The sequence below is a fragment of the Cataglyphis hispanica genome, chromosome 9, assembly GCF_021464435.1.
Source record: "Cataglyphis hispanica isolate Lineage 1 chromosome 9, ULB_Chis1_1.0, whole genome shotgun sequence".
In the NCBI taxonomy this organism is placed as follows: Eukaryota; Metazoa; Arthropoda; class Insecta; order Hymenoptera; family Formicidae; genus Cataglyphis; species Cataglyphis hispanica.
The window spans coordinates 4510147-4521560 of record NC_065962.1 but is presented as its reverse complement, the minus strand read 5'-3'; positions in this window follow the sequence as shown (position 1 = coordinate 4521560).

Sequence of the window (11414 nt, the reverse complement as noted above, 5' to 3'; positions counted from 1 at the left end):
TATTTGTCTAGCACTATAAATCAATGATATTGCACTGATCAAAGAAGCGATTAGAAATAATATTTGTTTTAATCAATGATATTTTAAAATGCTAAAAATGATATCTTATATTATACTTGGATATTATACAAGATGTATGAAAAAGAATAATTCAAAATATTTTGAAAATTATCTATTTTGTAGCGAAATTTCATTGAAAAATTAATAATAATTGTACATATTTGCACAATATTTTTAAAATAAAATTTTTTATATTTATTTTAGATTTCAAATATGTAGAATTATTAGTGATTTTTCAATAAAATTTTAGTGGCCATAATCATGAGATGATGAAGATATAATCATGAGATATATAGAGGAAAAAATAGGAATATTTTTATTGAAAATTAGGGAATATACATTTCTACTAATTTTTGGCATAATTTTGTGTCACAGTTTTTAATTAGTGACATTTTCATTGACCTAATTTAAGATAATAACATCTAGAGAAAAATTATGTTTATATAAAATTTTATTTAAATCAAATTATTTTGTTATAACCTTCTTTTTAATGTGCAAAGCATTTTTAAATATTTATCTGTTTGTTTAAATATTTATATATACATACTGTTCGAAAGCGACACGATATAAAGCGCAAGACGAGACGTTAAGATTTTCGGACGGATTGTACACGACGAGAATAATTTAACACTCACGTTTTGTTCCAGAGTTTTAATTATAAAATAAATAATTAATACAAACACACAATTTGACAAAGAGTTCTAAACAATGAGAGAAAAAGCGGTTTTCGTATAAGAATAAGCAGTCGTGAAACCAGCGGTTTGTCAAAAAGAATAGCGAACGTCGTAAGCTGTTTATCTATAAAGCGGTGTATCTAGCGATGTATCTATAACTTTGCGCGTGTGAAGTGAATGTGCCCGCTCCTCGAAAGCAGACTCTTAAATATTATTGGCGCAACGATCCTTGTTGTTGTTCACAACCAATAAATTATTAGATTAGTTATAGATATAGTATGAATTAGATAAGACAATAGATTAGTTTGAATTTTAGAAGAGGCGCCGAGTTTTATTGGTCGTTACGCGAACATTTGCCAAAATTCGGCGCGAGATTAAAATTCGGGCAAGCAATAGGTCGATGACCTATATCATCGTATACGTCACGGGCTCGCGCGTGTCGGTTGCCGTATATCGCGCGGCCAATCAAAGTTGTTTTCGCACTTGTTTGTGACATGGGCTTTGTTAGCAACACAAAAATTACAAAAGATAATAATGTTAATATGAGTGTTATTGTTTTTTGCCTTTGAAATATGTTATTCTAAGATTATTGAGAATTTTGCTAAGCCCATGTCGCAATGCGTAATTAAATTAATATATTTAATATAACGTTTGATGCAATCTCAAACATACATACATACATACATACATACATACATACATACATACATACATACATACATACATACATACATACATACATACATACATACATACATACATACATACATACACACATACATACATACATACATACATACATACATACACACTACAGATACATACATACATACATACATACACACATACATACATACATACATCACATACATACACACATACACACATTACATACATATATACATACATACACATACATACATACATACATACACACATACATACATACAAGACACATACATACATATACACACATACACATACGATACATACATACATACATACATACATACATACATACATACATACATACATACATACATACATACATACATACATACATACATACATACATACATACATACACATACATACATACATACATACATACATACATTAACATACATACATACATACATACTATTACATATACATACATACATATATATATATATATATATATATATATATCTTATATATATCGTATAATATGTATCAGTATGATATGTATCGTATATATATATATATATATATATATATATATATATATATATACGATATTTTATCAAAAAGATAGTAATTTTAGCAAAAATATTTCATATTTATCATCATCATTATTAATTATATTTTTGAATTTATATTAAAATATACAAAGAAAAATTATTTAAAGCTTGTTTTTACAGCAAGGTCATAAAATAAAAAAGCATAAGATATAAGCTGTAAGTCGATTATATGTATATATTGAATAGTTTTATTTTTTTTAAGTAAACAATATAAAATTATTTTCTGTTATATAAAAAATAGTGATAATATTCCATACATTCAAATACCATGCTAATTACAACTTCCGCTTATGCGCGTATTTCATATATTTAAATACATTTGTATTAAATTTCTAAATATAAATTTGATATTTTATCATAATCATAATAATTTTTGAAAAGTACATTTCTTGTAAAAAAAAATAAAAATTATAGAAAGAATAATAAAATAAGCATTTAAAATTATTCCATTACCCAAAAATATTTAAAATTATAATGATAAAATAGATTTTTTGTAAATTATTATTATTTTATGTAAATTTTTTTATATTTTTGGGGAATTTTAAAAACAGTTTTGAAAATCTTAGATTTTTAAATTTTGTGATAATATAATTAATAACAATTTAAAGAAAAATTTTACATATTACTTTTTTATCCGTTATTTTTTATTACAATAAAATATATATTGATGTACTAAATACTAAAAGAAAAATCTATTTCTCACTTATTCCTTGTAACTATTTGTAAACTGCTTGATAATATATTGTGTGATTTTACTATAAAATGAAATAAATAATATATTTAAATATATCGCTATATATTTTAATTGTTATTGTTTAGAAATTAAAAGGAAAATAACTTAAAATTATTTACTATTTTTATAAAAACAAAATAAAATTTGAATGGTCTTATTATTAACTTATTAAAATATCGTTTTTTACTATTAAATTATTCCTAATATTTAACATGTAATTCATATTTCCTTAATTTTTATGCTAGTCGTAACGATTAAACTACATTGCATATTTCCGCTGTACAACTATAAGATTTGCATAGTCACGAAGCTGGAAGTTAATCAAAATTCGTGCATACTTACGGAGCCTTGGAGCAATCGCCAACTAAGAAGACACATATATACATTGTGAATTCGCATTGATCAGAATTTTATAAGAAGTACACACGCCAACTTGCCGCAGCTAACTTTCCGCAGATCATGCAACGCAATTGATTGTAATGTTTCTAATAAAACTTATAGAGAATTATTTAATATTAAATTTTAATTTTCTAAATTAATTGCAATTATTTTCTTTGTTTTTTTTTGTTTCTTTGTCCTTTAAGACAATAACATAAAAATATTTTAAAAATATAATTATATAATATTAAAAATATAATAATAAAATATAATATTAAAAATATTCAATAATATAAAAATAATATAAAAAATTTTAAACACATTGTTAAACCACAAAATAAGAATATTTTTAATTATTGTATTTTAATGTTTTTATTTATTTATTATTATATGACATTGGTTATATACAGGATGTCCCAACAAAAGTGATCACCTCCTTTTATCTTTTAGAATGAAAAAAATAGACTATAACAAAATATATATCAAATTAAATGGTTCAAACCTAACTCTATTGTAGTAATAGCTTCCAAAAGCTATTAGTGTTAACAAACGGAAAGGACTCCTCGCCGATAACTTTGACGTATACAGATGAATCCCTCCCCAATTACCTTGATCTTGACATTTGACATTGTTATCAAATACATGATCCTGAATAACTTTTCCTTATAATATAATCGGTGGTCTCTTATAATTTCTGTGATATTTAAAGTTAAAGTTTGATTCGAACAAAAATATGATTTGGTTTATACAGCGTAACCAACAAAACAATTTTTGTTTTTTATTATTAAATTATATTATACATCAATAAATACTTTGCCAATCTTGTTTATAATGTAGTTTCACTTTCGGGAAATAAATTTTTTTTTTATGACAGAATTTATCGACGGGTTTATAACTTTCCACAAAAAAGAAAACCTGTATCTAATTTTTTAATATTGGAGCCTCTTTAAAAGAACAGAACATACTGCCTCCATGCATATAGCTTTTAATGTGAAGTGAGCTCTACATAGGTTTACAACTTTCTACTTTATGCATATTTACCAAAAAATTATATAAGACAGCACTTATCAACATAAAGTTTTAAATTAAGTTGAACGTCGATTTACGTGGAGAGGCTCTACTATCGAAAAACTAGATCCACAGGTTTGCATTGTGGCTGACCGAAATGTCTTGATCATATCCAGATCGGACGTGGCAATTTAAAAAACCAAAGAAGAAGAAGGTTCACATTGAATCTCGTTTTGCGTGGAAAGTGGAAAAACCCAAAAAGCTTTGTTTCTGGAAATGTAAATAAGCACTTTTTCCACGTCCGCTTTACACAAATACAACGTAAACAAATTTTATTTTTCTTTATTTTATAATAAAAAAAGCATTAAAACTATGAAACTTTAAAATCGCATATCTGTGAAACCAAAAGAAAGCACCACAAAATTCAAAGTGTGTGTTACTTAGGAATGTAGCCTCTATATATACAAAAATGAAAACGATCTGTGAGGTATAAGTTAATTCAAACATTTACACTATTAAAGTTATATTTTAGTTTGTATTTTACTAATAGTTTTATCACATTAAAAAAACCTCACAAAGGTAAAAAAAAAGTACGCCAAGTACATACAAAATATTTCTTGTACACAACAAAAAGTTTAAAAGATACTTATCTCTGAAAAATAACTAATAAAAAAATTTTTCTCTAAAAAATAGAAAAACTAAATGAAATCAATAATTAATTGGCCAAGTATTTACAAGTAATTTAGTTTGTAAAGATTTGTAATTTGAAACAGTAGATATCATAAAATCAATTTTTATAAAAGTGTTTTAGGCAAATTTTCTCCTTAAAATTAAAACACATTTAATTTTTATTAACAGAATTATTTCCGAAATAAGTTTAATTTTGAATAGTATATCACAAATTACATTACTTTAGAGTTTATTAAAGGTGTTATATACTATAATATAAATTCATATTGTTAATGTTAAGTGCAATTAGAATTTTTTTGATTTACAAAGTATATCACAGGATGTATAATTTGAAAGAAAATTTTTCGTAAACTCTAAGTCGAGGCGCGCGTATAAAACAAACTTACAAAGCAAAATATAAAAACTTGGCGTGCCCGGGTCATAAACATATACAATTAATTCGTGTTCTACGATATTTCATATTATGTAAAAATTACTTGCATCATTTATCATTATTAGTGCAATTAGGATTCCTTTGAATTGCAAAATATATCTTATAAAATATATATAATTATATTTCAAGATTTCTTTGATTTGCAAAATATATATCTTATAAAATATATATAATAATTATATTAGAATTCTTGATTTGCAAAATATATTTTATAAAATATATATAATAATATAAATAAATATATGATATAATTTGCAAATAATTTTCATATCACATGCAATATTGTATAAACAACACAAATTTTGTTCCATGTTTACGATGGGCACGCCGTTTTCATATTTTGCTTTGTAAGTTTGTTTTATACGCGCGCCTCGACTTAGAATTTACGAAAAATTTTCTTTCAAATTATACATCCTGTAAGATATACTTTGTAAATCAAAAAAATTCTAATTGCACTTAACATTAACAATATGAATTTATATTATAGTATATAACACCTTTAATAAACTCTAAAGTAATGTAATTTGTGATACTATTCAAAATTAAACTTATTTCGGAAATCATTCTGTTAATAAAAATTAAATGTGTTTTAATTTTAAGGAAAATCTGTCTAAAACACTTCTATAAAAATTTTATGATATCTACTGTTTCAAATTACAAATCTTTACAAACAGAATTACTTGTAAATACTTGGCCGTTAATTATTGATTTCATTTAGTTTCTTATTTTTTAGAGAAAAATTTTTTTATTAAGTTAGTTATTTTTATAATTAGTTATTTTTCAGAGATAAGTATTTTTTCAACTTTCTGTTGTGTACAAGGAATATTTTTTACGTACTTGGCGTACTTTTTTTTATCTTTGTGAGGTTTTTTTATTGTGATCTCATTGCTTTTTATAAAAATTTATATTTTTTCTGCAAAGTATATATATGCGTTTTTAGCATTTTGAGGCCAATTGCACTTTTGTACTTTTAAATCATTTATGAATTGCTACTCGATACCTTTAGTATCGTACTATGCTTGCGTAATGTCCATCAGTTATACTTTTACCTTCATGGAAAATTCCACTAATGATTTTATATATATTCGCACCAATACTTATCTTTTCCATAGGTACAGCTTTAATATTTAAATCTGTTACTTTAATAATTTTTGTATCACTAATTTTAAATAACAATAACTGTAAGATGACAATACTTCCTGTTATCATTATATCAGTCTTTTCAAGTACTGAGATAGGATCACAATTGGTATATATTTTTTGAATATTATTCCAATGTAAAAAATTATATAGTATTAATTCTTGTAAAGTATATGATTTTTTTAAATTTATAAATGAACATATATTTATAAATTAAAATTTTAGTAGACTAGTTAATTATTATTACATCTTTCTTGACGTTTTTATGTAAAACTTTATAAAATTTTGTATAAAATACAAATATTTAATATAATAATACTTTTATTATATAACATCACAATAATTTTCATATAACGTGGAATATTGTATGGATAAGTCTGGATCCATATACACTACTAAAAAAAAATAGGGAACATTTTTCATATTCTAAAAATTGGATTATTTTCAAACCTAAATTATACATTACTAAAAAAAATAGGAAACATTTTTTATACCTAAAAATTGGACTATTTTCAAACAAAGTTGAAACTCAACGAAAAATCATTGTAAACAAAATTAAAAAACCATTTTAAAGCTTGCAGTTTCTTTAACTTTAACGCACTATCAGTAATTTTTAATATTTTTTTATCTTGTTTGTTTTGTACTTTAAAAAAGAACACATTGTTTTGTTCTTTAAAATTACATATTTTTGACACTCTGCAGCTCGATAAAAAATTCTCGAAAAATTTAATTTAAGTTCCATAAACTACAATATTTTGCCTACAAAATCCTTTTTTTTAAATTTTTCTACAATTTTTTTTGACCGATTTACATAAGTTTAAAATCTGTATTTTTTAAAAATGGAAAAATGATAAAAATTTTTTAAAAATCACCAATAGCGTTAAAGTTCAAATTTCAAGCTTACACATGAGATAAATTTTTTAAAAGAAATTTTTTTATCGAGTTGCAAAGTGTCAAAAATACGTAATTTTAAGAAACAAAACAATGTATTTTTTTTTAAAGTACAGAACAAGGAAGATAAAAAAAAATTTTAAAACCGTCGATAGCGCGTTAAAGTTGAAACTTCAAGCTTTAAAATGCATTTTAATTTTATGTAATGATGATTTTCGTCGAGTTTCAACGATTTGAATGTTCAATTTTATGGTATAACAGGTACTTATTTACGATTTAACGTAATCTGAACGTCAATTTCTACTTTTGTTTCGTATCGTGTATTTACGATACATCTGTCTGTCGATCTCGAATCACTCTGTAATCTGTTTCGAACTTCTTGACTCTCTCCTCCGACCCTCTCTTCTGTTCTCTCGTCACTCTCTCATCTTCTCTCTCTCTCTCTCTCTTCCTTTCGTCTCTCTCTCTCTTTCATTCATCATATAAAGAGTGTCACAAGAATAATTAACGTAATAGTGTGAATGTCCCTTGATGGACAAAACCGTTATGCGATGCATGCGAGATACGTAAATCTGAAACTTATCCGGGAAAAAAGTCTCACGTTTGCTATATACGAATATCATTTCTCAGGATTGACAGCACCAATCTTATTCAAACTGATCGCAATCGAAAGCTTGCATTCACATTATAAGATAAAAGTGCAGTTAGATTTTTTATTACGGCTTCTAGTTCCTGAGATATTTTAATCGAAAGCATTTTATAGACATAAAACGGATAAGCTACTTGGTAGCGCCGCGGTCCTTGTACATAGGCAAAACTCTTGAGAAGCCAGATATATTTTATAATTGGCGTTTTTTTTTATAAACTTGGCGTCGCGACGCTGCTGCGTCGCTTGATTTTATACTATTCCCCTCAAAACCATATAATTTTTGTTCAAAATGTTTTTCTCTAAAATGCTTTGTTTTTAAAAGAAAAGGGTGTACGGGTGATCTAGGATACTCTGTATATAAAATATATATGTATACATATATATGTATTTATGTATGTATGTGTGTGCGTGTGCGTGTGCATGGACGTAGGCGAGTGCATGTTCGTGTTCGTGTTCGTGTTCGTGTTCGTGTTCATGTTCGTGTGCGTGTGCATGTGTGTGTCTGCGTCTGCGTTTTTGTGTGTGTGTGTGTGTGTGTATATATGTATATATATATATATATATATATATATATATATATATATATATATATATATATTTTTTTTCAGAATATATACTACGTAAGTATATGTTACGTCCAGACCCTTAAGAGTCAGAGTCAGCGGGAGGGCGTAACCCACTTAACTCCGCTAGACAAACGCTAGACAACGAGTGTCTCGGAGTCGAACGAATTGACCTGGGCCTGTGACAGGTCAACGACCGGAAGGGTCGCTTTTACTCGGTCAGTAGGCCGTTCGTTCGATGGTCCCCTTTCGGTAAAGGAACTAAATCCTTATTACCCGGGACGGGACCTTGTGCGATCTCGGGATATGAGAGAGGAAAAGGATTAAGCAAAGAAAAAGATTATTATTGTTTACATATCAAATTTTGCATTTATTGCATAATAAAAGAAAAATTAGAGCAAATAAGTGAGCAAAGAATGAGAACAAATTATTAAGTTTATCTTGTTAAACATTTAATATATATATATATATATATATATATATATATATATATATCGCTTATTAACTATTATTTAATATTTATGTGTCTTTGTGTGTATATGTGTGTGTGTGTGTGTGTTACGAGATCTCCTCTAGGATACAGGGGAATTGTCTCCAGAGGACTTCTATGGGAACAGCGACAGGATAGTGAGACCCCGGGACGAACCACGGGATTACGGTGTCTGGTGGGGCCTTGGTCAGTGCAGTCAGGAATTCCTCGCGGTCCACCGGACCGGGCCCGATGCAAATGGCTCCGTCCGGAAGAGGGTCGTATATCGGGGGGAACTGGGCCAATGTCCGGAAGTAGAGGTAATCCTCAGAAAAGTCTGGCCAGTGAGATGACGGCTCCCGTTCGGACCGAGACGAGTCTTCGGTCTCTGTAGATACTATCTCTGGTTCGCTGTCAGTATCCCGTAGTTCGAGGGGGTCTTGTTGGTGAGGGAATGATGAGGGGAAGAATAGGGGAGTCACCTAAAATAATGATCGAGGGGTGGGCGACTCCGATCTTGAATGGGTAGAGAGGGGTGGCGGAGAAGTAACGGGGGTTGGGGAGCGAGGAGTGTCGGTAGTGACTACGTCTGTGTCGATATCAATGTTAACATTGCCTAAGGTACTAGTTTCCGCTTGAGCCCGAGCCAACCTCTTCCTAAGCCGTATATTTCGACGGTTACGCGCACGCTTTACCGACGCACGGGAGGATCGTTTCCTATTTGCTCCTTCCACTGAAGGAGGATATAATAATAAATAAAAATAAAAAAACGGTTTGGGGATATATATATATATATATATATATATATATATATATATATAACAAAAAAATAAATCCGAAATAATTCTTGGAGGTTTGCAACAAACTTGGTAGTTAATAGAAAGGGAGAGTGAGAGAGCGAGAGTCACGGGTAGCTCCGCAAAACGCGGACGACCCAGAGTAACTGAATAATGAGAGAGAGATATTATAAAAGAGTCACGGGTAGCTCCGCAAAACGCGGACGACCCTTGGTAACTAAATAATAAGAGAGAGATAATAAGAGAGTCACGGGTAGCTCCGCAAAACGCGGACGACCCTGAGTAACTGTATAAAAGAGAGTGAGAGAGGGAGAGAATCACGGGTAGCTCCGCAAAATGCGGACGACCCTTGGTGATGGATAAAGAGAGTGAGAGAGTCAGAGAGAGAAAGAGTGAGAGAATCACGGGTAGCTCCGCAAAACGCGGACGACCCTTGGTGACTGATAAAGAGAGTGAGAGAGTAAGAGAGAGAAAGAGTGAGAGAATCACGGGTAGCTCCGCAAAACGCGGACAACCCTTGGTGACTGATAAAGAGAGTGAGAGAGTAAGAGAATCACGGGTAGCTCCGCAAAACGCGGACGACCCTTAGTGATGGATAAAGAGAATGAGTGAGAGAGTAAGAGAATCACGGGTAGCTCCGCAAAATGCGGACGACCCTAGGTGATTTATAAAGAGAGTGAGAAAGTAAGAGAATCACGGGTAGCTCCGCAAAACGCGGACGACCCTTAGTGATGGATAAAGAGAATGAGTGAGAGAGTAAGAGAATCACGGGTAGCTCCGCAAAATGCGGACGACCCTAGGTGACTTATAAAGAGAGTGAGAAAGTAAGAGAATCACGGGTAGCTCCGCAAAACGCGGACGACCCTTAGTGATGGATAAAGAGAATGAGTGAGAGAGTAAGAGAATCACGGGTAGCTCCGCAAAAAGCGGACGACCCTAGGTGACTTATAAAGAGTTTCGGAAGTATGGGAAGGAAATGTAATAACAATAATTTACTTTTAATAAATAATTCTAAATTGTTAATGGTAAATATAACAGGATTTTGAATAAAGTTTAGTCGGGTGGTTAACCAAGAATTATTTGGATTAATTAGTTGAAGAATTTAAGCACTTACTACTTGTTGAGTGCGATGATAAAATAACGTGATCGACCCTGTAGATTTTGGCTCTCGAGCTCGTCGGGTGGAGGTTGACTGCCTCAGTGTTCACAATAAGGTTGATTGGTTCGGACAGTCTTGGTAACACTAAACGCACTATAAGATCTTAACGCGAATTTCACTGAGGGCAGGAATCGGTTCACGATAAAGTCTTGAGTGCTTAAGGTACGTCACAAAGTCTTTTTCGCGAGGACACGGCACTCTTGGCGCTATATTCTCGACCGAGTATAAGGAGACTGCCCGAAAGACTGAACTTTTGGAACGTTAGAGAGAGCGTCCCGTGGTCTTGTCCGACGTTTATTAAACCCTTTTGCTCCTCCTCTCCATTGGTTTGTTAATCTATTTTAACGAATAGTTGTTTCTAATCACGCCCTCCGATTTTTCCTAGGGCGTTGCTCTAGATTCTTAGATCATAGGTATTGGTTGAGTTTGACCAATGGAGAGTAGTTGCTATCGGGCGAGGGTGAGGCTTTCGTTTTACGGATTGAGT